At 44.3% G+C, this 25,196-nt stretch overlaps 1 non-coding gene and 37 pseudogenes across 1 annotated transcript; all 38 read left to right on the top strand.

The window, feature by feature from the left end:
- The first annotated feature begins 6,947 nt into the window (after positions 1 to 6,947).
- LOC140315999 (5S ribosomal RNA) lies at positions 6,948 to 7,066 on the top strand (annotated as a pseudogene).
- A 272-nt stretch (positions 7,067 to 7,338) lies between these two features.
- LOC140283740 (5S ribosomal RNA) lies at positions 7,339 to 7,457 on the top strand (annotated as a pseudogene).
- A 272-nt stretch (positions 7,458 to 7,729) lies between these two features.
- Positions 7,730 to 7,848, top strand: LOC140289170 (5S ribosomal RNA; annotated as a pseudogene).
- Positions 7,849 to 8,117: 269 nt separating this feature from the next.
- Positions 8,118 to 8,236, top strand: LOC140297191 (5S ribosomal RNA; annotated as a pseudogene).
- A 269-nt stretch (positions 8,237 to 8,505) lies between these two features.
- Positions 8,506 to 8,624, top strand: LOC140290634 (5S ribosomal RNA; annotated as a pseudogene).
- A 647-nt stretch (positions 8,625 to 9,271) lies between these two features.
- LOC140289044 (5S ribosomal RNA) lies at positions 9,272 to 9,390 on the top strand (annotated as a pseudogene).
- A 269-nt stretch (positions 9,391 to 9,659) lies between these two features.
- LOC140274843 (5S ribosomal RNA) lies at positions 9,660 to 9,778 on the top strand (annotated as a pseudogene).
- Positions 9,779 to 10,047: 269 nt separating this feature from the next.
- LOC140269245 (5S ribosomal RNA) lies at positions 10,048 to 10,166 on the top strand (annotated as a pseudogene).
- Positions 10,167 to 10,810: 644 nt separating this feature from the next.
- LOC140292032 (5S ribosomal RNA) lies at positions 10,811 to 10,929 on the top strand (annotated as a pseudogene).
- A 269-nt stretch (positions 10,930 to 11,198) lies between these two features.
- Positions 11,199 to 11,317, top strand: LOC140294372 (5S ribosomal RNA; annotated as a pseudogene).
- A 657-nt stretch (positions 11,318 to 11,974) lies between these two features.
- Positions 11,975 to 12,092, top strand: LOC140296820 (5S ribosomal RNA; annotated as a pseudogene).
- A 269-nt stretch (positions 12,093 to 12,361) lies between these two features.
- On the top strand, positions 12,362 to 12,480 carry LOC140296821 (5S ribosomal RNA; annotated as a pseudogene).
- A 269-nt stretch (positions 12,481 to 12,749) lies between these two features.
- On the top strand, positions 12,750 to 12,868 carry LOC140300628 (5S ribosomal RNA; annotated as a pseudogene).
- A 269-nt stretch (positions 12,869 to 13,137) lies between these two features.
- On the top strand, positions 13,138 to 13,256 carry LOC140293219 (5S ribosomal RNA; annotated as a pseudogene).
- A 269-nt stretch (positions 13,257 to 13,525) lies between these two features.
- LOC140288510 (5S ribosomal RNA) lies at positions 13,526 to 13,644 on the top strand (annotated as a pseudogene).
- Positions 13,645 to 14,689: 1,045 nt separating this feature from the next.
- LOC140296208 (5S ribosomal RNA) lies at positions 14,690 to 14,807 on the top strand (annotated as a pseudogene).
- A 269-nt stretch (positions 14,808 to 15,076) lies between these two features.
- On the top strand, positions 15,077 to 15,195 carry LOC140291682 (5S ribosomal RNA; annotated as a pseudogene).
- Positions 15,196 to 15,432: 237 nt separating this feature from the next.
- LOC140290479 (5S ribosomal RNA) lies at positions 15,433 to 15,551 on the top strand (annotated as a pseudogene).
- Positions 15,552 to 15,820: 269 nt separating this feature from the next.
- Positions 15,821 to 15,939, top strand: LOC140290480 (5S ribosomal RNA; annotated as a pseudogene).
- A 269-nt stretch (positions 15,940 to 16,208) lies between these two features.
- On the top strand, positions 16,209 to 16,327 carry LOC140266107 (5S ribosomal RNA; annotated as a pseudogene).
- A 272-nt stretch (positions 16,328 to 16,599) lies between these two features.
- On the top strand, positions 16,600 to 16,718 carry LOC140296051 (5S ribosomal RNA; annotated as a pseudogene).
- A 657-nt stretch (positions 16,719 to 17,375) lies between these two features.
- Positions 17,376 to 17,493, top strand: LOC140294421 (5S ribosomal RNA; annotated as a pseudogene).
- Positions 17,494 to 17,762: 269 nt separating this feature from the next.
- Positions 17,763 to 17,881, top strand: LOC140291683 (5S ribosomal RNA; annotated as a pseudogene).
- Positions 17,882 to 18,118: 237 nt separating this feature from the next.
- LOC140290482 (5S ribosomal RNA) lies at positions 18,119 to 18,237 on the top strand (annotated as a pseudogene).
- Positions 18,238 to 18,506: 269 nt separating this feature from the next.
- LOC140293097 (5S ribosomal RNA) lies at positions 18,507 to 18,625 on the top strand (annotated as a pseudogene).
- A 1,045-nt stretch (positions 18,626 to 19,670) lies between these two features.
- Positions 19,671 to 19,789, top strand: LOC140290957 (5S ribosomal RNA; annotated as a pseudogene).
- Positions 19,790 to 20,058: 269 nt separating this feature from the next.
- Positions 20,059 to 20,177, top strand: LOC140279570 (5S ribosomal RNA; annotated as a pseudogene).
- Positions 20,178 to 20,449: 272 nt separating this feature from the next.
- LOC140290001 (5S ribosomal RNA) lies at positions 20,450 to 20,568 on the top strand (annotated as a pseudogene).
- Positions 20,569 to 20,837: 269 nt separating this feature from the next.
- Positions 20,838 to 20,956, top strand: LOC140292191 (5S ribosomal RNA; annotated as a pseudogene).
- A 269-nt stretch (positions 20,957 to 21,225) lies between these two features.
- LOC140311996 (5S ribosomal RNA) lies at positions 21,226 to 21,344 on the top strand (annotated as a pseudogene).
- Positions 21,345 to 21,613: 269 nt separating this feature from the next.
- LOC140292972 (5S ribosomal RNA) lies at positions 21,614 to 21,732 on the top strand (annotated as a pseudogene).
- A 397-nt stretch (positions 21,733 to 22,129) lies between these two features.
- LOC140282217 (5S ribosomal RNA) lies at positions 22,130 to 22,248 on the top strand (annotated as a pseudogene).
- Positions 22,249 to 22,520: 272 nt separating this feature from the next.
- Positions 22,521 to 22,639, top strand: LOC140295049 (5S ribosomal RNA; annotated as a pseudogene).
- A 269-nt stretch (positions 22,640 to 22,908) lies between these two features.
- LOC140298629 (5S ribosomal RNA) lies at positions 22,909 to 23,027 on the top strand. Its single transcript, XR_011914258.1, has one exon. It is a non-coding gene; the product is annotated as a 5S ribosomal RNA (ribosomal RNA).
- Positions 23,028 to 23,296: 269 nt separating this feature from the next.
- On the top strand, positions 23,297 to 23,415 carry LOC140270476 (5S ribosomal RNA; annotated as a pseudogene).
- Positions 23,416 to 23,684: 269 nt separating this feature from the next.
- Positions 23,685 to 23,803, top strand: LOC140295671 (5S ribosomal RNA; annotated as a pseudogene).
- A 657-nt stretch (positions 23,804 to 24,460) lies between these two features.
- LOC140316647 (5S ribosomal RNA) lies at positions 24,461 to 24,579 on the top strand (annotated as a pseudogene).
- Positions 24,580 to 24,848: 269 nt separating this feature from the next.
- On the top strand, positions 24,849 to 24,967 carry LOC140294011 (5S ribosomal RNA; annotated as a pseudogene).
- The last annotated feature ends 229 nt before the right edge of the window (positions 24,968 to 25,196 follow it).

A 25,196-nucleotide genomic window follows, 5' to 3' on the forward strand; every position in this document is an offset into this window, starting at 1 on the left:
CATCCATTTAATGCAATTGTCAAAAGTGAAGCCAGAATTACTTGGAGAATTATTTTACATTTATTAACAAAACCCAACACTCTTTGTCTCAACCAAAGATTTTTAAAAAATACTTTCTTTGCTCAATTTGGAATTTGTTTCATTCACTTGTGTTGCACAAATAGTGATACAGATAGATAGCTAGTCTCTCAAATAATTGAGTGTACCAAAAAAAGAGGGGAAAATGATGGGAGACTTATTTACATTTACAGTTATACACATGTTGTGTGCTCCCCCCTACAGTAGGCTTTAGTAAAGTCCAAAGCACTGTGGTATGTTGGGGTGTTGCCACAATACAGGTTCGAATCCCACAAGAAACATGAAAATTAAACAGATGATAAACCTTGCAATAAGTGCAGAGGTGTGTGTAAACAATGTTGAGAAGATAAGAGAATAGAGAAAAGTGGATATAGTGTACGTTTTTTCTCCTTTTCTTTTTCTCTCCCCCCCCCCCCCCCCCTCCTTCCTCTTTTTTTCCTTTTCCCCCCTTTCGGGCAGTCCCTTTTGCCCCTTTTTTGGCCGAAAGGTTAGCACTCTGGACTTTGAATCCAGTGATCCGAGTTCAAATCTCGGTGGAACCTACAGGTGTGCTGTCATGTTTGTGTTCTGGAAAGAAAATGAGTGGATGAGGTTAGTCAGTTGTCAAGTCACACCAGAGTGTGTGATTGACCAATTCCAAAGAGAGGGCTTAAATTGTTTAATGTTGAAAAAGTGAAACATTCAGCTGAGAGGGTCTGTGCTATTTGCCTTCTCACCTCCGGGTGTCACTAATTGAATCTATTTGATTTCTTCTTCCATATTAATTTGCAATGCATATATTTTTCCATGCTCTCCGTTTGGAATTTGGACACAGAAGCCAAAGGAGAAGGAAACAGGAAAAACAATCCCATGGTAACAATCAGCGACAAGGAGAACTACTCAAAAGCCTACATAATTAACCCGGTGCCCAACCATGGGCCAACCAATCATCCAATCAAGGAGCGGCAATTTCTGCCGGCCGGGATCTGAGCGCCAACTCCATGCGGTGCGCACAAGTTGGTACTGATTTAGGAAAAAGAGGATTGTACAATTTTACTCCTTGGTATGGATACTCTTTCAAAAAAGTCCAAAAAATAAAATATGTGGTTGACAAAACTGTGTGACTCAGTCCTTCAACACAAAAGGCAGGCAAAGGAAAATTAGCTGTCCTCTCTATCTAATCATAGGAGGATGGCCTGACTACGATCAGGGACCTGAGCAGCAAAGAATAGATAGACATGATAAATAGTTATATATATATATACATATATATATGTACATACTAGTCTCCAATACTACTATGATAAAAAGAGATCCAATGTACAGGTCTAAGTTGTACAGGAATGTGTTGTAGAAATTTGTTCTATATTTTTGTTGTAAATCCACAACAGGTTTCATCATCTGCTAATCCTGAAGGAGACACTAGTTGTAAAGGAATTTATTAATACATAAAAATGCTTATATTATAAGACTGAAACATCCTTGAACAGCAGATCACTGTAAAGACATACATATAATATTGTGATTATGTCAGTGGGTCAACAATTTTGTAAAGGCAACTTTACATAAAAAAATTTAAAATCTTGTAAAAATATAACAATGTAAACATAAAAACAGCAACCTCAAAACAAAACATAGCATGTTACCTGGATGGAAAACCATGCGTCTCTACAGCCTGAAGGAAGAAATCTTGGGCTGTTGATGCCTTGTTGTTATTGGTAGCATGTCGGTACATGATCTTTGTGAGCATTTGGAAAACATAAAAACCACAGAAACACATTAAACATTAACTACAATAATATAAGAATAATAAATGAATGAAATATTGTTCCATGTGTAATGTTAGACTTAAAGCTATACTTACCTTTCTGGCATGTAGCACGGCACTTATTAAAAATTTAAACATGAAAAACTCCCCCTCCCTCCAAAGTCTCACCCTCTTCCCCCTGCCTGACCTGTGACGCTCCCTTCCTCCCTGACGTGTGAGGTGAGAAAGTGATGGTGCGTTCCATCTCCCCCGGATGTCGGAGCGGAGAATGTTGTCAAGTTATCAGTGGTCCAGTTACCACGTCCATCAAGGCTATTCTTGTGCTTGCCGTGTCCGAATATAAACAACTTGTGATCTACAACGGCCTGCGTTGTAGTTCGCGTGTAATTTCAACACCTGGTGGCTTGCTTTTCCATTTTAGTGCGCCATAAGCTTATTAGGAGCATTTTAAGCTTACAAAAGAAAAGTATAGCTTTAAATAAATTAAGTTGAATATTATATCACACACTATAATCTCCATGGGGACACTGACCTTTCTTGAAGAGACATCTATTCCAAACATTACCACACCATATCTGTTCAATAAAAATGTATCAATTGTTTAACGCAGCTACATCGTGGTCCATTACACCAGATTCCAGAACTCTGCAGAATGTATGCCATAGACCATTTTTTAAATCAATATATAAATATATAATGTCCATGTGATGTCCTTTGCTGTCAGCTTACCTGATCAACTTGTGGTTGGTATCTATATGTACGAGTGACAGAGGAGCTGCGACATTGTAGGTCCTTCTCACAACACATCCGAGGCTTGTCATTCTCTGTAGTATTCCTACCCTATCAACCCGGTGCATCGAATCCCACACTCTGTCCACTGAACTCTGTGGCCTAAAGCCCTAAGACGACCTTTTACCATTCTGTGACCTGTAGGAAAAGAAGTGAAAACCACTTTTATTTAAGATATATTGATTGATAATCATGTAAACAAACAATTTAGGCATTTAACTTTTTCTCAGGTATACATGCTATGATGACCGTTGCTATGATAATGTCCAGGACTCTCCACTAAGGCACAGAAAATTTAAAAAATAATATTGATAGCCTTTAGGCTATAAAAATAGCAGTCATTAAAGTAGCCGGCCCTCAGCTAGACTTAGTTGTGGAGCCTATATGGCCGGCAATTTCAAATGTTACTTTTATGGCATTAAATACTTTTAATGCTATGGACAAGTGCATGATATAATTCAAATAAAAACTTTCTGTAAAAAGCACCAACCCAAATTCTGGGAGTCTTGCTTGATGGCAGAGACCAAGCTGTCAAGTTCATCATCTGTCATTTTACTGTAGCCTTCCCTTTTTGAGAGGCCCCACTGTCGCATTCTGCGTTTCAGTGTTCTCACTGATACACCAGCAGTGTGGAAATACAGGGGGCAGAGAGGTCAATTTCAATCAAATGCTGGACGTGGTCTTTGGAAAAAAACATATGCTGGCTTGTTCACAGATACGAGACTTGTGTTCTTTTCACTGAGGTCTTCATCGTCGGCTTTCACCACAAGTACACCGTAGAACTGATAAAACACAAATGATGTACAAATATTACATTACACATGCCTCAACTAAAAGAAAATATATTATTTACAAACACAAACTTACATACCACTTTGGCCTGCAAGTGGACAAACCGGTAAACTTAAAACCGCTTATGGTCTTCGTTGATTGCTTTCTTTATTGGATCCATATCAATGATACCAGTTTACCGGACCGCTTTTTTAAACCGGAAGTGACATCACCGTCACCTTAAACTAAACTTATCAAGTTTTAACTTTTAACTTTTACCTAACACCAAATGTTATTAACTATATCCTTTAAACATTGCTAAATATTAAATATATACATCAAAACACTTAAAACAAACGTGTTATACGGACATTCTCTATGGCCATAAAATCATAGCTGCATCTAGTGGCGAAACATAAATATAACTGCCGTTACATTGCCTGTTTGACAGTTTAAAGCGGCTGCACGTGCACTTTTTCTATCTGGCCTCAGTACATTTCTGAAATGTATTCATTTGTGTTTGGAAAACATTGGAAACTTTATTTCTGAGTCCACATCAGTGGGTTCTGGTTGTTAGCACATAGATGAGGAGACAGTTCAAGTAGTTTAAATTTTTAATAAGTGCCGTGCTACATGCCAGAAAGGTAAGTATAGCTTTAAGTCTAACATTACACATGGAACAATATTTCATTCATTTATTATTCTTATATTATTGTAGTTAATGTTTAATGTGTTTCTGTGGTTTTTATGTTTTCCAAATGCTCACAAAGATCATGTACCGACATGCTACCAATAACAACAAGGCATCAACAGCCCAAGATTTCTTCCTTCAGGCTGTAGAGACGCATGGTTTTCCATCCAGGTAACATGCTATGTTTTGTTTTGAGGTTGCTGTTTTTATGTTTACATTGTTATATTTTTACAAGATTTTAAATTTTTTTATGTAAAGTTGCCTTTACAAAATTGTTGACCCACTGACATAATCACAATATTATATGTATGTCTTTACAGTGATCTGCTGTTCAAGAATGTTTCAGTCTTATAATATAAGCATTTTTATGTATTAATAAATTCCTTTACAACTAGTGTCTCCTTCAGGATTAGCAGATGATGAAACCTGTTGTGGATTTACAACAAAAATATAGAACAAATTTCTACAACACATTCCTGTACAACTTAGACCTGTACATTGGATCTCTTTTTATCATAGTAGTATTGGAGACTAGTATGTACATATATATATGTATATATATATATATATAACTATTTATCATGTCTATCTATTCTTTGCTGCTCAGGTCCCTGATCGTAGTCAGGCCATCCTCCTATGATTAGATAGAGAGGACAGCTGATTTTCCTTTGCCTGCCTTTTGTGTTGAAGGACTGAGTCACACAGTTTTGTCAACCACATATTTTATTTTTTGGACTTTTTTGAAAGAGTATCCATACCAAGGAGTAAAATTGTACAATCCTCTTTTTCCTAAATCAGTACCAACTTGTGCGCACCGCATGGAGTTGGCGCTCAGATCCCGGCCGGCAGAAATTGCCGCTCCTTGATTGGATGATTGGTTGGCCCATGGTTGGGCACCGGGTTAATTATGTAGGCTTTTGAGTAGTTCTCCTTGTCGCTGATTGTTACCATGGGATTGTTTTTCCTGTTTCCTTCTCCTTTGGCTTCTGTGTCCAAATTCCAAACGGAGAGCATGGAAAAATATATGCATTGCAAATTAATATGGAAGAAGAAATCAAATAGATTCAATTAGAGACACCCGGAGGTGAGAAGGCAAATAGCACAGACCCTCTCAGCTGAATGTTTCACTTTTTCAACATTAAACAATTTAAGCCCTCTCTTTGGAATTGGTCAATCACACACTCTGGTGTGACTTGACAACTGACTAACCTCATCCACTCATTTTCTTTCCAGAACACAAACATGACAGCACACCTGTAGGTTCCACCGAGATTTGAACTCGGATCACTGGATTCAAAGTCCAGAGTGCTGACCTTTCGGCCAAAAAAGGGGCAAAAGGGACTGCCCGAAAGGGGGGAAAAGGAAAAAAAGAGGAAGGGGGGGGGGAGAAAAGGAGAAAAAACGTACACTATATCCACTTTTCTCTATTCTCTTATCTTCTCAACATTGTTTACACACACCTCTGCACTTATTGCAAGGTTTATCATCTGTTTAATTTTCATGTTTCTTGTGGGATTCGAACCTGTATTGTGGCAACACCCCAACATACCACAGTGCTTTGGACTTTACTAAAGCCTACTGTAGGGGGCAGCACACAAAATGTGTATAACTGTAAATGTAAATAAGTCTCCCATCATTTTTCCCCTCTTTTTTTGGTACACTCAATTATTTGAGAGACTAGCTATCTATCTGTATCACTATTTGTGCAACACAAGTGAATGAAACAAATTCCAAATTGAGCAAAGAAAGTATTTTTAAAAAATCTTTGGTTGAGACAAAGAGTGTTGGGTTTTGTTAATAAATGTAAAATAATTCTCCAAGTAATTCTGGCTTCACTTTTGACAATTGCATTAAATGGATGTCACTCACACTCACTGTCGTCCTGTTTTGCAAAGGGAAATTAAATAAAAATGTGAAGGCTGTTCTTGGTTCAAGTAAAATTATCAAACTTTATTAACATTGTAACAATAATCACACAGTAACAGACGAGCAATCATCTGCGAACAGACAGACAGACAGACAGACACTTAACGTAAACTTAACGCCTCAGTTAAAACGTCGCACCTATCGTACCTATATAATGCACATTTGTCACAGTTATTGTTGCTTACGGCCACACCACCCTGAATAAGTCTGATCTCGGAAGCCAAGCAGGGTTGGGCCTTGTTAGTATTTGGATGGGAGACTGCTTGGGAATACCAGGTGCTGTAGGTTTTTTCTTTTCTCTCTACAACCTGCATGTCTTTTGTTGCAACGTCTGATCACCCTGTGACACATGAGGAAGTTGGTCATCTTCAGCTGCTGCTGCTTTATTGGCAGACACGAAGTGATCTGAGAGTCTCATTTTCAGCTGGAGAAAATTATCACGTCAGGGAACAAGATGTGCCCACTACATATCAGCCTTTCTCGGCAATTATCTGGTTACATAGAGGAACCATATGATTCCATTGCCTATATAATGCACATTTGTCACAGAGATTATTGCTTACGGCCAAACCACCCTGAATATGTCTGACCTCGTCTGATCTCAGAAGCCAAGGAGGTTTGGGCGTGGTTACTACTTTGATGAGAGACCGCTTGGGAATACCAGGTGATGTAAGCTTTTTCTCTTCTCTCTACCACCTGCATGTCTTTTGTTGCAACGTCTGATCACCCTGTGACACGTGAAGAAGTTGGTCATCTTCAGCTGCTGCTGCTTTTTTGGCAGACACGAAGTGATCTGAGAGTCTCAGTTTCAACTGTAGAGAATAATCACATCAGGGAAGAAGATGTGCCCACTACAAGTTAGCCTTTCTTGGCAATTATCTGGTTGCATAGAGGAACCGTATGATTCCAGTACCTATATAATGCACATTTGTCACAGACATTGTTACTTACGGCCACACCACCCTGAATATGCCCAACCTCGTGTGATCTCGGAACCCAAGCAGGGTTGGGCCTGGTTAGTACTTCGATGGGAGACCTCTTGGGAATACCAGGTGCTGTAAGCTTCTTCTCTTCTGTCTACCACCTCCATGTCTTTTGTTGCAACGTCTGATCATCCTGTGACACATGAGGAAGTTGGTCATCTTCAGCAGCTGCTGCTTCTTTGTTGGCAGACACGAAGTGATCTGAGAGTCTCAGTTTCAGCTGCAGAAAATAATCACATGGGGGAAGAAGATGTGCCCGCTACACATCAGCCTTTCTCTGCAATTAACTGGTTGCATAGAGGAACCGTATGATTCCAGTACCTATATAATGGACATTTGTCAGTGATATTGTTGCTTACGGCCACACCACCCTGAATAAGCCCGACCTCGTCTGATCTCGGAAGCAGAGCAGGGTTGTACCTGGTTAGTACTTCGATGGGAGACCTCTTGGGAATACCAGGTGCTGTGAGCTTCTTCTCTTCTCTCTACCACCTGCATGTCTTTTGTTGCAACGTCTGATCATCCTGTGACACATGAGGAAGTTGGTCATCTTCAGCAGCTGCTGCTTCTTTGTTGGCAGACACGAAGTAATCTGAGAGTCTCAGTTTCAGCTGCAGAAAATAATCACATCGGGGAAGAAGATTTGCCCACTACAAGTCAGCCTTTCTCGGCAATTATCTGGTTACATAGAGGAAGTGTATGATTCCAGTACTTATATAATGCACATTTGTCACAGATATTGTTGCTTACGGCCACACCACCCTGAATAAGCCCGACCTCGTCTGATCTTGGAAGCCAAGCAGGTTTGGGCCTGGTTAGTACTTGGATGGGAGACTGCTTGGGAATACCAGGTGCTTTAAGCTTTTTCTCTTCTCTCTACCACCTGCATGTCTTTAGTTGCAACGTCTGATCACCTTGTGACACATGAGGAAGTTGGTCATCTTCAGCTGCTGCTACTTTGTTAGCAGACACGAAGTGATCTGAGAGTCTCATTTTCAGCTGGAGAGAATTATCACGTCAGGGAAGAAGATGTGCCCACTACAAGTCAGCCTTTCTCGGCAATTATCTGGTTGCATAGAGGAACCGTATGATTCCAGTACCTATATAATGCACATTTGTCAGAGACATTGTTGCTTACGGCCACACCACCCTGAATAAGCCCCACCTCGTCTGATCTCGGACGCCAAGCAGGGTTGTACCTGGTTACTACTTGGATGGGAGACAGCTTGGGAATACCAGGTGCTGTAAGCTTTTTCTCTACTCTCTACCACCTGCATGTCTTTTGTTGCAACGTCTGATCACCCTGTGACACGTGAAGAAGTTGGTCATCTTCAGCTGCTGCTGCTTTGTTGATAGACACGAGGTGATCTGAGAGTCTCAGTTTCAGCTGGAGAGAATAATCACATCAAGGAGGAAGATGAACCCACTACAAGTCAGCCTTTTTCGGCAATTATCTGGTTACACAGAGGAAGTGTATGATTCCAGTACCTATATAATGCACATTTGTCACCGATATTGTTGCTTACGGCCACACCACCCTGAATAAGCCCGACCTCGTCTGATCTCGGAAGCCAAGCAGGGTTGGGCCTGGTTAGTACTTGAATGCGAGACCGCTTGGGAATACCAAGTGCCTTAAGCTTTTTCTCTTCTCTCTACCACCTACATGTCTTTTGTTGCAACGTCTGATCACCCTGAGACACATGAGGAAGTTGGTCATCTTCAGCTTCTGCTGCTTTGTTGGCAGACACAAAGTGATCTGAGAGTCTCATGTTCAGCTGGAGAAAATTATCACGTCAGGGAAGAAGATGTGCCCACTACAGATCAGCCTTTCTCAGCAATTATCTGGTTACATAGAGGAACCGTATGATTCCTGTACTTATATAATGCACATTTGTCAGACACATTGTTGCTTACGGCCACACCACCCTGAACATGCCTGATCTCGTAAGCCAAGCAGGGTTGAGCCTCCTTAGTACTTGGATGGGAGACTGCTTGGGAATACCAGGTGCTGTAAGCTTTTTCTCTTCTCTCTACCACCTGCATGTCTTTTGTTGCAACGTCTGATCACCCTGTGACACATGAGGAAGTTGGTCATCTTCAGCTGCTGCTGCTTTGTTGGCTGACACGAAGTGATCTGAGAGTCTCAGTTTAAGTTGCAGAGAATGATCACATCAGAGAAGATGATTTGCCCACTACACATCAGCCTTTCTCGGCAATTATCTGGTTGCATAGAGGAACCGTATGATTCCAGTACCTATATAATGCACATTTGTCAGAGACATTGTTGCTTACGGCCACACCACCCTGAATAAGCCCGACCTCGTCTGATCTCGGACGCCAAGCAGGGTTGTACCTGGGTAGTACTTGGATGGGAGACAGCTTGGGAATACCAGGTGCTGTAAGCTTTTTCTCTTCTCTCTACCACCTGCATGTCTTTTGTTGCAACGTCTGATCACCCTGTGACACGTGAAGAAGTTAGTCATCTTCAGCTGCTGCTGCTTTGTTGATAGACACGAGGTGATCTGAGAGTCTCAGTTTCAGCTGCAGAGAATAATCACATCAAGGAGGAAGATGAACCCACTACAAGTCAGCCTTTTTCGGCAATTATCTGGTTATACAGAGGAAGTGTATGATTCCAGTACCTTTATAATGCACATTTGTCACCAATATTGTTGCTTATGGCCACACCACCCTGAATAAGCCCAACCTCGTCTGATCTCGGAAGCCAAGCAGGGTTGGGCCTGGTTAGTACTTGAATGGGAGACTGCTTGGGAATACCAGGTGCCTTAAGCTTTTTCTCTTCTCTCTACCACCTGCATGTCTTTTGTTGCAACGTCTGATCACCCTGTGACACATGAGGAAGTTGGTCATCTTCATTTTCTGCTGCTTTGTTGGCAGACACGAAGTGATCTGAGAGTCTATGTTTCAGCTGAAGAGGATAATCACATCAAGGAGGAAGATGAACCCACTACAAGTCAGCCTTTTTCGGCAATTATCTGGTTACACAGAGGAAGTGTATGATTCCAGTACCTATATAATGCACAATTGTCACCGATATTTTTGCTTACGGCCACACCACCCTGAACAAGCCCGACCTCGTCTGATCTCGGAAGCCAAGCACGGTTGGGCCTGGTTAGTACTTGAATGGGAGACCGCTTGGGAATACCAGGTACCTTAAGCTTTTTCTCTTCTCTCTACAACCTGCATGTCTTTTGTTGCAACGTCTGATCACCCTGTGACACATGAGGAAGTTGGCCATCTTCAGCTTCTGCTGCTTTGTTGGCAGACACGAAGTGATCTGAGAGTCTCATGTTCAGCTGGAGAAAATTATCACGTCAGGGAAGAAGATGTGCCCACTACAGATCAGCCTTTCTCAGCAATTATCTGGTTACATAGAGGAACCGTATGATTCCTGTACTTATATAATGCACATTTGTCAGACACATTGTTGCTTACGGCCACACCACCCTGAACATGCCTGATCTCGTAAGCCAAGCAGGGTTGAGCCTCCTTAGTACTTGGATGGGAGACTGCTTGGGAATACCAGGTGCTGTAAGCTTTTTCTCTTCTCTCTACCACCTGCATGTCTTTTGTTGCAACGTCTGATCACCCTGTGACACATGAGGAAGTTGGTCATCTTCAGCTGCTGCTGCGTTGGCTGACACGAAGTGATCTGAGAGTCTCAGTTTAAGTTGCAGAGAATGATCACATCAGAGAAGATGATTTGCCCGCTACACATCAGCCTTTCTCGGCAATTATCTGGTTGCATAGAGGAACCGTATGATTCCAGTACCTATATAATGAACATTTGTCAGAGACATTGTTGCTTACGGCCACACCACCCTGAACATGCCCGACCTCGTCTTATCTCGGAAGCCAAGGAGGGTTGGGCCTGGTTAGTACTTAAATGGTAGACCGCTTGGGAATACCAGGAGCTGTAAGCTTTTTGTCTTCTCTCGACCACCTGCATGTCTTTTTTTGCAACGTCTGATCACCCTGTGACACATGACGAAGTTGGTCATCTTCAGCTGCTGCTGCTTTGTTGGCAGACACGAAGTGATCTGAGAGTCTCAGTTTCAGCTGCAGAGAATAATCACATCAGGGAAGAAGATGTTTCCATAACAAGTCAGCCTTTCTCTGCAATTATCTGGTTACATAGAGGAAGTGTATGATTCCAGTACCTATATAATGCACATTTGTCACAGAAATTGTTCCTTACGGCCACACCACCCTGAATAAGCCCGACCTCGTCTGATCTTGGAAGCCAAGGAGGGTTGGGCTTGGTTAGTACTTTAATGGGAGACTGCTTGGGAATACCAGGTGCTGTAAGCGTTTTCTCTTCTCTCTACAACCTGCATGTCTTTTGTTGCAACGTCTGATCACCCTGTGACACATGAAGAAGTTGGTCATCTTCAGCAGCTGCTGCTTTGTTGGCAGACACGAAGTGATCTGAGAGTCTCAGTTTCAGCTGAAGAGAATGATCACATCAGAGAAGATGATATGCCCACTACACATCAGCCTTTCTCGGCAATTATCTGGTTTCATAGAGCAAGTGTATGATTCCAGTACCTATATAATTCACATTTGTAACAGATATTGTCGCTTACCGCCACACCACCCTGAATAAGCCCCACCTTGTCTTATCTCGGAAGCCAAGCAGGGTTGGGTCTGGTTTGTACTTCAATGGGAGACTGCTTGGGAATACCAGGTGCTGTAAGCTGTTTCTCTTCTCTCTACCACCTGCATGTGTTTTGTTGCAACGTCTGATCACCCTGTGACACATGAGGAAGTTGGTCATCTTCAGCTGCTGCTGCTTTGTTGGCAGACACGAAGTGATCTAAGAGTCTCAGTTTCAGCTGAAGAGAATGATCACATCAGAGAAGAAGATGTGCCCACTACAAGTCAGCTTTTCTCTGCAATTATTTGGTTGCATAGAGGAACCGTATGATTCCAGTACCTATATAATGCACATTTGTCACAGACATTGTCGCTTACGGCCAAACCACCCTGAATAAGCCCGACCTCGTCTGATCTCGGAAGCCAAGCAGGTTTAGGCCTTCTTAGTACTTGATGGGAGACTGCTTGGGAATACCAGGTGCTGTAAGCTTTTTCTCTTCTCTCTACCACCTGCATGTCTTTTGTTGCAACGTCTGATCACCCTGTGACACGTGAAGAAGCTGGTCATCTTCAGCTGCTGCTGCTTTGTTGATAGACACGAGGTGATCTGAGAGTCTCAGTTTCAGCTCCAGAGAATAATCACATCAAGGAGGAAGATGAACCCACTATAAGTCAGCCTTTTTCGGCAATTATCTGGTTATACAGAGGAAGTGTATGATTCCAGTACCTATATAATGCACATTTGTCACCGATATTGTTGCTTACGTCCACACCACCGTGAATAAGCCCAACCTCGTCTGATCTCGGAAGCCAAGCAGGGTTGGGCCTCCTTAGTACTTGGATGGGAGACTGCTTGGGAATACCAGGTGCTGTAAGCTTCTTCTCTTCTCTCTACCACCTGCATGTCTTTTGTTGCAACGTCTGATCACCCTGTGACACATGAGGAAGTTGGTCATCTTCAGCTGCTGCTGCTTTGTTGGCTGACACGAAGTGATCTGAGAGTCTCAGTTTCAGTTGCAGATAATGATCACATCAGAGAAGATGATTTGCCCGCTACACATCAGCCTTTCTCGGCAATTATCTGGTTGCATAGAGGAACCGTATGATTCCAGTACCTATATAATGCACATTTGTCAGAGACATTGTTGCTTACGGCCACACCACCCTGAACATGCCCGACCTCGTCTGATCTCGGAAGCCAAGGAGGGTTGGGCCTGGTTAGTACTTAAATGGGAGACCGCTTGGGAATACCAGGAGCTGTAAGCTTTTTGTCTTCTCTCGACCACCTGCATGTCTTTTGTTGCAACGTCTGATCACCCTGTGACACATGACGAAGTTGGTCATCTTCAGCTGCTGCTGCTTTGTTGGCAGACACGAAGTGATCTGAGAGTCTCAGTTTCAGCTGCAGAGAATAATCACATCAGGGAAGAAGATGTGCCCATAACAAGTCAGCCTTTCTCTGCAATTATCTGGTTACATAGAGGAATTGTATGATTCCAGTACCTATATAATGCACATTTGTCACAGAAATTGTTCCTTACGGCCACACCACCCTGAATAAGCCCGACCTCGTCTGATCTCGGAAGCCAAGGAGGGTTGGGCCTGGTTAGTACTTTAATGGGAGACTGCTTGGGAATACCAGGTTCTGTAAGAGTTTTCTCTTCTCTCTACAACCTGCATGTCTTTTGTTGCAACGTCTGATCACCCTGTGACACATGAGGAAGTTGGTCATCTTCAGCTGCTGCTGCTTTGTTGGCAGACACGAAGTGATCTGAGAGTCTCAGTTTCAGCTGCAGAGAATAATCACATCAGGGAAGAAGATGTTTCCATAACAAGTCAGCCTTTCTCTGCAATTATCTGGTTACATAGAGGAAGTGTATGATTCCAGTACCTATATAATGCACATTTGTAACAGATATCGTTCCTTACGGCCACACCACCCTGAATAAGCCCGACCTCGTCTGATCTCGGAAGCCAAGGAGGGTTGGGCCTGGTTAGTACTTTAATGGGAGACTGCTTGGGAATACCAGGTGCTGTAAGCGTTTTCTCTTCTCTCTACAACCCGCATGTCTTTTGTTGCAACGTCTGATCACCCTGTGACACATGAGGAAGTTGGTCATCTTCAGCAGCTGCTGCTTTGTTGGCAGACACGAAGTGATCTGAGAGTCTCAGTTTCAGCTGAAGAGAATGATCACATCAGAGAAGATGATATGCCCACTACACATCAGCCTTTCTCGGCAATTATCTGGTTTCATAGAGCAAGTGTATGATTCCAGTACCTATATAATTCACATTTGTAACAGATATTGTCGCTTACCGCCACACCACCCTGAATAAGCCCCACCTTGTCTTATCTCGGAAGCCAAGCAGGGTTGGGTCTGGTTTGTACTTCAATGGGAGACTGCTTGGGAATACCAGGTGCTGTAAGCTGTTTCTCTTCTCTCTACCACCTGCATGTGTTTTGTTGCAACGTCTGATCACCCTGTGACACATGAGGAAGTTGGTCATCTTCAGCTGCTGCTGCTTTGTTGGCAGACACGAAGTGATCTAAGAGTCTCAGTTTCAGCTGAAGAGAATGATCACATCAGAGAAGATGATATGCCCACTACACATCAGCCTTTCTCGGCAATTATCTGGTTTCATAGAGGAAGTGTATGATTCCAGTACCTATATAATTCACATTTGTAACAAATATATTTGCTTACCGCCACACCACCCTGAATAAGCCCCACCTTGTCTTATCTCGGAAGCCAAGTAGGGTTGGGCCTGGTTAGTACTTAGATGGGAGACTGCTTGGGATTACCAGGTGCTGTAAGCTTTTTGTCTTCTCTCGACCACCTGCATGTCTTTTGTTGCAACGTCTGATCACCCTGTGACACATGAGGAAGTTGGTCATCTTCAGCTCCTGCTGCTTTGTTGGCAGACATGAGGTAATCTGAGAGTCTCAGTTTCAGCTGGAGAGAATAATCACATCAGAGAAGAAGATGTGCCCACTACAAGTCAGCTTTTCTCTGCAATTATTTGGTTGCATAGAGGAACCGTATGATTCCAGTACCTATATAATGCACATTTGTCACAGACATTGTCGCTTACGGCCAAACCACCCTGAATAAGCCCGACCTCGTCTGATCTCGGAAGCCAAGCAGGTTTAGGCCTGCTTAGTATTTGATGGGAGACTGCTTGGGAATACCAGGTGCTGTAAGCTTTTTCTCTTCTCTCTACCACCTGCATGTCTTTTGTTGCAACGTCTGATCACCCTGTGACACATGAAGAAGCTGGTCATCTTCAGCTGCTGCTGCTTTGTTGATAGACACGAGGTGATCTGAGAGTCTCAGTTTCAGCTCCAGAGAATAATCACATCAAGGAGGAAGATGAACCCACTATAAGTCAGCCTTTTTCGGCAATTATCTGGTTATACAGAGGAAGTGTATGATTCCAGTACCTATATAATGCACATTTGTCACCGATATTGTTGCTTACGGCCACACCACCCTGAATAAGCCCAACCTCGTCTGATCTCGGAAGCCAAGCAGGGTTGGGCCTCCTTAGTACTTGGATGGGAGACTGCTTGGGAATACCAGGTGCTGTAAGCTTCTTCTCTTCTCTCTACCACCTGCATGTCTTTTGTTGCAACTTCTGATCACCCTGTGACACATGAGGAAGTTGGTCATCTTCAGCTGCTGCTGCTTTGTTGGCTGACACGAAGTGATCTGAGATTCTCAGTTTCAGTTGCAGATAATGATCACATCAGAGAAGATGATTATCTGGTTGCATAGAGGAACCGTATGATTCCAGTACCTATATAATGCACATTTGTCAGAGACATTTTTGCTTACGGCCACACCACCCTGAATAAGCCCGACCTCGTCTGATCTCGGACGCCAAGCAGGGTTGTACCTGGTTAGTACTTGGATGGGAGACAGCTTGGGAATACCAGGTGCTGTAAGCTTTTTCTCTTCTCTCTACCACCTGCATGTCTTTTGTTGCAACGTCTGATCACCCTGTGACACGTGAAGAAGTTGGTCATCTTCAGCTGCTGCTGCTTTGTTGGCTGACACGAAGTGATCTGAGAGTCTCAGTTTCAGTTGCAGATAATGATCACATCAGAGAAGATGATTTGCCCGCTACACATCAGCCTTTCTCGGCAATTATCTGGTTGCATAGAGGAACCGTATGATTCCAGTACCTATATAATGCACATTTGTCAGAGACATTGTTGCTTACGGCCACACCACCCTGAATAAGCCCGACCTCGTCTGATCTCGGACGCCAAGCAGGGTTGTACCTGGTTAGTACTTGGATGGGAGACAGCTTGGGAATACCAGGTGCTGTAAGCTTTTTCTCTTCTCTCTACCACCTGCATGTCTTTTGTTGCAACGTCTGATCACCCTGTGACACGTGAAGAAGTTGGTCATCTTCAGCTGCTGCTGCTTTGTTGATAGACACGAGGTGATCTGAGAGTCTCAGTTTCAGCTCCAGAGAATAATCACATCAAGGAGGAAGATGAACCCACTACAAGTCAGCCTTTTTCGGCAATTATCTGGTTATACAGAGGAAGTGTATGATTCCAGTACCTATATAATGCACATTTGTCACCGATATTGTTGCTTACGGCCACACCACCCTGAATAAGCCCGACCTCGTCTGATCTCGGAAGCCAAGCACGGTTGGGCCTGGTTAGTACTTGAATGGGAGACCGCTTGGGAATACCAGGTACCTTAAGCTTTTTCTCTTCTCTCTACCACCTGCATGTCTTTTGTTGCAACGTCTGATCACCCTGTGACACATGAGGAAGTTGGTCATCTTCAGCTTCTGCTGCTTTGTTGGCAGACACGAAGTGATCTGAGAGTCTCATGTTCAGCTGGAGAAAATTATCACGTCAGGGAAGAAGATGATTTGCCCGCTACACATCAGCCTTTCTCGGCAATTATCTGGTTGCATAGAGGAACCGTATGATTCCAGTACCTATATAATGCACATTTGTCAGAGACATTGTTGCTTACCGCCACACCACCCTGAATAAGCCCGACCTCGTCTGATCTCGGACGCCAAGCAGGGTTGTACCTGGTTAGTACTTGGATAGGAGTCAGCTTGGGAATACCAGGTGCTGTAAGCTTTTTCTCTTCTCTCTACCACCTGCATGTCTTTTGTTGCAACGTCTGATCACCCTGTGACACATGAGGAAGTTGGTCATCTTCAGCTGCTGCTGCTTTGTTGGCAGACACGAAGTGATCTAAGAGTCTCAGTTTCAGCTGAAGAGAATGATCACATCAGAGAAGATGATATGCCCACTACACATCAGCCTTTCTCGGCAATTATCTGGTTTCATAGAGGAAATGTATGATTCCAGTACCTATATAATTCACATTTGTAACAAATATATTTGCTTACCGCCACACCACCCTGAATAAGCCCCACCTTGTCTTATCTCGGAAGCCAAGTAGGGTTGGGCCTGGTTAGTACTTAGATGGGAGACTGCTTGGGATTACCAGGTGCTGTAAGCTTTTTGTCTTCTCTCTACCACCTGCATGTCTTTTGTTGCAACGTCTGATCACCCTGTGACACATGAGGAAGTTGGTCATCTTCAGCTCCTGCTGCTTTGTTGGCAGACATGAGGTAATCTGAGAGTCTCAGTTTCAGCTGGAGAGAATAATCACATCAGAGAAGAAGATGTGCCCACTACAAGTCAGCTTTTCTCTGCAATTATTTGGTTGCATAGAGGAACCGTATGATTCCAGTACCTATATAATGCACATTTGTCACAGACATTGTCGCTTACGGCCAAACCACCCTGAATAAGCCCGACCTCGTCTGATCTCGGAAGCCAAGCAGGTTTAGGCCTGCTTAGTACTTGATGGGAGACTGCTTGGGAATACCAGGTGCTGTAAGCTTTTTCTCTTCTCTCTATCACCTGCATGTCTTTTGTTGCAACGTCTGATCACCCTGTGACACGTGAAGAAGCTGGTCATCTTCAGCTGCTGCTGCTTTGTTGATAGACACGAGGTGATCTGAGAGTCTCAGTTTCAGCTCCAGAGAATAATCACATCAAGGAGGAAGATGAACCCACTATAAGTCAGCCTTTTTCGGCAATTATCTGGTTATACAGAGGAAGTGTATGATTCCAGTACCTATATAATGCACATTTGTCACCGATATTGTTGCTTACGGCCACACCACCCTGAATAAGCCCAACCTCGTCTGATCTCGGAAGCCAAGCAGGGTTGGGCCTCCTTAGTACTTGGATGGGAGACTGCTTGGGAATACCAGGTGCTGTAAGCTTCTTCTCTTCTCTCTACCACCTGCATGTCTTTTGTTGCAACTTCTGATCACCCTGTGACACATGAGGAAGTTGGTCGTCTTCAGCTGCTGCTGCTTTGTTGGCTGACACGAAGTGATCTGAGAGTCTCAGTTTCAGTTGCAGATAATGATCACATCAGAGAAGATGATTATCTGGTTGCATAGAGGAACCGTATGATTCCAGTACCTATATAATGCACATTTGTCAGAGACATTGTTGCTTACGGCCACACCACCCTGAATAAGCCCGACCTCGTCTGATCTCGGACGCCAAGCAGGGTTGTACCTGGTTAGTACTTGGATGGGAGACAGCTTGGGAATACCAGGTGCTGTAAGCTTTTTCTCTTCTCTCTACCACCTGCATGTCTTTTGTTGCAACGTCTGATCACCCTGTGACACGTGAAGAAGTTGGTCATCTTCAGCTGCTGCTGCTTTGTTGGCTGACACGAAGTGATCTGAGAGTCTCAGTTTCAGTTGCAGATAATGATCACATCAGAGAAGATGATTTGCCCGCTACACATCAGCCTTTCTCGGCAATTATCTGGTTGCATAGAGGAACCGTATGATTCCAGTACCTATATAATGCACATTTGTCAGAGACATTGTTGCTTACGGCCACACCACCCTGAATAAGCCCGACCTCGTCTGATCTCGGACGCCAAGCAGGGTTGTACCTGGTTAGTACTTGGATGGGAGACTGCTTGGGAATACCAGGGGCTGTAAGCGTTTTCTCTTCTCTCTACAACCTGCATGTCTTTTGTTGCAACGTCTGATCACCCTGTGACACATGAGGAAGTTGGTCATCTTCAGCAGCTGCTGCTTTGTTGGCAGACACGAAGTGATCTGAGAGTCTCAGTTTCAGCTGCAGAGAATAATCACATCAAGGAGGAAGATGAACCCACTACAAGTCAGCCTTTCTCGGCAATTATCTGGTTTCATAGAGCAAGTGTATGATTCCAGTACCTATATAATTCACATTTGTAACAGATATTGTCGCTTACCGCCACACCACCCTGAATAAGCCCCACCTTGTCTTATCTCGGAAGCCAAGCAGGGTTGGGTCTGGTTTGTACTTCAATGGGAGACTGCTTGGGAATACCAGGTGCTGTAAGCTGTTTCTCTTCTCTCTACCACCTGCATGTGTTTTGTTGCAACGTCTGATCACCCTGTGACACATGAGGAAGTTGGTCATCTTCAGCTGCTGCTGCTTTGTTGGCAGACACGAAGTGATCTGAGAGTCTCAGTTTCAGCTGAAGAGAATGATCACATCAGAGAAGATGATATGCCCACTACACATCAGCCTTTCTCGGCAATTATCTGGTTTCATAGAGGAAGTGTATGATTCCAGTACCTATATAATTCACATTTGTAACAAATATATTTGCTTACCGCCACACCACCCTGAATAAGCCCCACCTTGTCTTATCTTGGAAGCCAAGTAGGGTTGGGCCTGGTTAGTACTTAGATGGGAGAGTGCTTGGGATTACCAGGTGCTGTAAGCTTTTTGTCTTCTCTTGACCACCTGCATGTCTTTTGTTGCAACGTCTGATCACCCTGTGACACATGAGGAAGTTGGTCATCTTCAGCTCCTGCTGCTTTGTTGGCAGACATGAGGTAATCTGAGAGTCTCAGTTTCAGCTGGAGAGAATAATCACATCAGAGAAGAAGATGTGCCCACTACAAGTCAGCTTTTCTCTGCAATTATCTGGTTGCATAGAGGAACCGTATGATTCCAGTACCTATATAATGCACATTTGTCAGAGACATTGTTGCTTACAGCCACACCACCCTGAATAAGCCCGACCTCGTCTGATCTCGGACGCCAAGCAGGGTTGTACCTGGTTAGTACTTGGATGGGAGACAGCTTGGGAATACCAGGTGCTGTAAGCTTTTTCTCTTCTCTCTACCACCTGCATGTCTTTTGTTGCAACGTCTGATCACCCTGTGACACGTGAAGAAGTTGGTCATCTTCAGCTGCTGCTGCTTTGTTGATAGACACGAGGTGATCTGAGAGTCTCAGTTTCAGCTCCAGAGAATAATCACATCAAGGAGGAAGATGAACCCACTACAAGTCAGCCTTTTTCGGCAATTATCTGGTTATACAGAGGAAGTGTATGATTCCAGTACCTATATAATGCACATTTGTCACCGATATTGTTGCTTACGGCCACACCACCCTGAATAAGCCCGACCTCGTCTGATCTCGGAAGCCAAGCACGGTTGGGCCTGGTTAGTACTTGAATGGGAGACCGCTTGGGAATACCAGGTACCTTAGGCTTTTTCTCTTCTCTCTACCACCTGCATGTCTTTTGTTGCAACGTCTGATCACCCTGTGACACATGAGGAAGTTGGTCATCTTCAGCTTCTGCTGCTTTGTTGGCAGACACGAAGTGATCTGAGAGTCTCATGTTGAGCTGGAGAAAATTATCACGTCAGGGAAGAAGATGATTTGCCCGCTACACATCAGCCTTTCTCGGCAATTATCTGGTTGCATAGAGGAACCGTATGATTCCAGTACCTATATAATGCACATTTGTCAGAGACATTGTTGCTTACGGCCACACCACCCTGAATAAGCCCGACCTCGTCTGATCTCGGACGCCAAGCAGGGTTGTACCTGGTTAGTACTTGGATAGGAGACAGCTTGGGAATACCAGGTGCTGTAAGCTTTTTCTCTTCTCTCTACCACCTGCATATCTTTTGTTGCAACGTCTGATCACCCTGTGACACGTGAAGAAGTTGGTCATCTTCAGCTGCTGCTGCTTTGTTGATAGACACGAGGTGATCTGAGAGTCTCAGTTTCAGCTCCAGAGAATAATCACATCAAGGAGGAAGATGAACCCACTACAAGTCAGCCTTTTTCGGCAATTATCTGGTTATACAGAGGAAGTGTATGATTCCAGTACCTATATAATGCACATTTGTCAGAGACATTGTTGCTTACGGCCACACCACCCTGAATAAGCCCGACCTCGTCTGATCTCGGACGCCAAGCAGGGTTGTACCTGGTTAGTACTTGGATAGGAGTCAGCTTGGGAATACCAGGTGCTGTAAGCTTTTTCTCTTCTCTCTACCACCTGCATGTCTTTTGTTGCAACGTCTGATCACCCTGTGACACGTGAAGAAGTTGGTCATCTTCAGCTGCTGCTGCTTTGTTGATAGACACGAGGTGATCTGAGAGTCTCAGTTTCAGCTCCAGAGAATAATCACATCAAGGAGGAAGATGAATCCACTACAAGTCAGCCTTTTTCGGCAATTATCTGGTTATACAGAGGAAGTGTATGATTCCAGTACCTATATAATGCACATTTGTCACCGATGCTGTTGCTTACGGCCACACCACCCTGAATAAGCCCAACCTCGTCTGATCTCGGAAGCCAAGCAGGGTTGGGCCTGGTTAGTACTTGAATGGGAGACCGCTTGGGAATACCAGGTGCCTTAAGCTTTTTCTCTTCTCTCTACCACCTGCATGTCTTTTGTTGCAACGTCTGATCACCCTGTGACACATGAGGAAGTTGGTCATCTTCAGCTTCTGCTGCTTTGTTGGCAGACACGAAGTGATCTGAGAGTCTCATGTTCAGCTGGAGAAAATTATCACGTCAGGGAAGAAGATGTGCCCACTACAGATCAGCCTTTCTCAGCAATTATCTGGTTACATAGAGGAACCGTATGATTCCTGTACTTATATAATGCACATTTGTCAGACACATTGTTGCTTACGGCCACACCACCCTGAACATGCCCGACCTCGTCTGATCTCGGAAGCCAAGCAGGGTTGAGCCTCCTTAGTACTTGGATGGGAGACAGCTTGGGAATACCAGGTGCTGTAAGCTTTTTCTCTTCTCTCTACCACCTGCATGTCTTTTGTTGCAACGTCTGATCACCCTGTGACACATGAGGAAGTTGGTCATCTTCAGCTGCTGCTGCTTTGTTGGCTGACACGAAGTGATCTGAGAGTCTCAGTTTCAGTTGCAGAGAATGATCACATCAGAGAAGATGATTTGCCCGCTACACATCAGCCTTTCTCGGCAATTATCTGGTTGCATAGAGGAACCGTAGTTGGCAGACACGAAGTGATCTGAGAGTCTCAGTTTCAGCTGCAGAGAATAATCACGTCAGGGAAGAAGATGTGCCCACTACACATCAGCCTTTCTCGGAAATGATCTGGTTGCATAGAGGAACCGTATGATTCCAGTACCTATATAATGCACATTTGTCAGAGACATTGTTGCTTACGGCCACACCACCCTGAACATGCCCGACCTCGTCTGATCTCGGAAGCCAAGGAGGGTTGGGCCTAGTTAGTACTTGGATGGAAGACCTCTTGGGAATACCAGGTGCTTTAAGCTTTTTCTCTTCTCTCTACCACCTGCATGTCTTTTGTTGCAACGTCTGATCACCCTATGACACATGAGGAAGTTGGTCATCTTCAGCAGCTGCTGCTGCTTTGTTGGCAGACACGAAGTGATCTGAGAGTCTCAGTTTCAGTTGCAGAGAATGATCACATCAGAGAAGATTATTTGCCCGCTACACATCAGCCTTTCTCGGCAATTATCTGGTTGCATAGAGGAACCGTATGATTCCAGTACCTATATAATGCACATTTGTCAGAGACATTGTTGCTTACGGCCACACCACCCTGAAGAAGCCTGACCTCGTCTGATCTCGGACGCCAAGCAGGGTTGTACCTGGTTAGTACTTGGATGGGAGACAGCTTGGGAGTACCAGGTGCTGTAAGCTTTTTCTCTTCTCTCTACCACCTGCATGTCTTTTGTTGCAACGTCTGATCACCCTGTGACACGTGAAGAAGTTGGTCATCTTCAGCTGCTGCTGCTTTGTTGATAGACACGAGGTGATCTGAGAGTCTCAGTTTCAGCTGAAGAGAATAATCACATCAAGGAGGAAGATGAACCCACTACAAGTCAGCCTTTTTCGGCAATTATCTGGTTACATAGAGGAAGTGTATGATTCCAGTACCTATATAATGCACATTTGTCACCGATATTGTTGCTTACGGCCACACCACCCTGAATAAGCCCGACCTCGTCTGATCTCGGAAGCCAAGCAGGGTTGGGCCTGGTTAGTACTTGAATGGGAGACTGCTTGGGAATACCAGGTGCTGTAAGCGTTTTCTCTTCTCTCTACAACCTGCATGTCTTTTGTTGCAACGTCTGATCACCCTGTGACACATGAGGAAGTTGGTCATCTTCAGCTGTTGCTGCTTTGTTGGAAGACACGAAGTGATCTGAGAGTCTCAGTTTCAGCTGAAGAGAATAATCACGTCAGGGAAGAAGATGTGCCCACTACACATCAGCCTTTCTCAGCAATTATCTGGTTACATAGAGGAACCGTATGATTCCTGTACTTATATAATGCACATTTGTCACAGACATTGTTGCTTACGGCCACACCACCCTGAATATGCCTGACCTCGTCTGATCTCGGAAGCCAAGCAGAGTTGGGCCTGCTTAGTACTTGGGTGGGAGACCGCTTGAAAATACCAGGTGCTGTAAGCTTTTTCTCTTCTCTCTACCACCTGCATGTCTTTTTTTGCAACGTCTGATCACCCTGTGACACATGAGGAAGTTGGTCATCTTCAGCTGCTGCTGCTTTGTTGGCAGACACAGAGTGATCTGAGAGTCTCAGTTTCAGCTGCAGAGAATAATCACATCAGGGAAAAATATGTGCCCACTACAAGTCAGCCTTTCTCGGCAATTATCTGGTTTCATAGAGGAAGTGTATGATTCCAGTACCTATATAATGCACATTTGTCACAGAAATTGTTCCTTACGGCCACACCACCCTGAATAAGCCTGACCTCGTCTGATCTCGGAAGCCGAGGAGGGTTGGGCCTGGTTAGTACTTTAATGGGAGACTGCTTGGGAATACCAGGTGCTGTAAGCGTTTTCTCTTCTCTCTACAACCTACATGTCTTTTGTTGCAACGTCTGATCACCCTGTGACACGCGAAGAAGTTGGTCATCTTCAGCTGCTGCTGCTTTGTTGGCAGACACGAAGTGATCTGAGAGTCTCAGTTTCAGCTGAAGAGAATGATCACGTCAGGGAACAAGATGTGCCCACTACACATCAGCCTTTCTCTGCAATTATCTGGTTGCATAGAGGAACCGTATGATTCCAGTACCTATATAATGCACATTTTTCAGAGATATTGTTGCTTACGGCCACACCACCCTGAACATCCCCTTCCTCGTCTGATCTCGGAAGCCAAGCACAGTTGGAACTGGTTTGTACTTGGATGGAAGACCTCTTGGGAATACCAGGTGCTTTAAGCTTTTTCTCCTCTCTCAACCACCTGCATGTCTTTTGTTGCAATGTCTGATCACCCTGTGACACATGAGGAAGTTGGTCATCTTCAGCTGCTGCTGCTTTGTTGGCAGACACGAAGTGATCTGAGAGTCTCATTTTCAGCTGGAGAGAATTATCACGTCAGGGAACAAGATATGCCCGCTACATATCAGCCTTTCTCTGCAAATATCTGGTTACATAGAGGAACCATATGATTTGATTACCTATATAATGCGCATTTGTCACAGAGATAGTTGCTTACGGCCAAACCACCCTGAATATGTCCAACCTCGTCTGATCTCGGAAGCCAAGGAGGGTTGGGCCTGGTTAGTACTTTGATGGGAGACCGCTTGGGAATACCAGGTGCTGTAAGCTTTTTTTCTTCTCTCTACCACCTGCATGTCTTTTGTTGCAACGTCTGATCACCCTGTGACACATGAGGAAGGTGGTCATCTTCAGCTGCTGCTGCTTTGTTGGCAGACACAAAGTGATCTGAGAGTCTCAGTTTCAGCTGAAGAGAATGATCACATCAGAGAAGATGATATGCCCGCTACACATCAGCCTTTCTCGGCAATTATCTGGTTGCATAGAGGAACCGTATGATTCCAGTACCTATATAATACACATTTGTCAGAGACATTGTTGCTTACGGCCACACAACCCTGAACATGCCCGACCTCGTCTGATCTCGGAAGCCAAGCACAGTTGGGCCTGGTTTGTACTTGGATGGAAGACCTCTTGGGAATACGAGGTGCTGTAAGCTTTTTCTCTTCTCTCTACCACCTGCATGTCTTTTGTTGCAACGTCTGATCACCCTGTGACACATGAGGAAGTTGGTCATCTTCAGCTTCTGCTGCTTTGTTGGCAGACACAAAGTGATCTGAGAGTCTCAGTTTCAGCTGAAGAGAAAAATCACGTCAGGGAAGAAGATGTGCCCACTACTTATCAGCTTTTCTCGGCAATTATCTGGTTACATAGAGGAACTGTATGAT

This window comes from Leuresthes tenuis, unplaced genomic scaffold (genome assembly GCF_036924035.1).
Source record: "Leuresthes tenuis unplaced genomic scaffold, fLeuTen1.0.hap1 SCAF_1, whole genome shotgun sequence".
Lineage (NCBI taxonomy): Eukaryota > Metazoa > Chordata > Actinopteri > Atheriniformes > Atherinopsidae > Leuresthes > Leuresthes tenuis.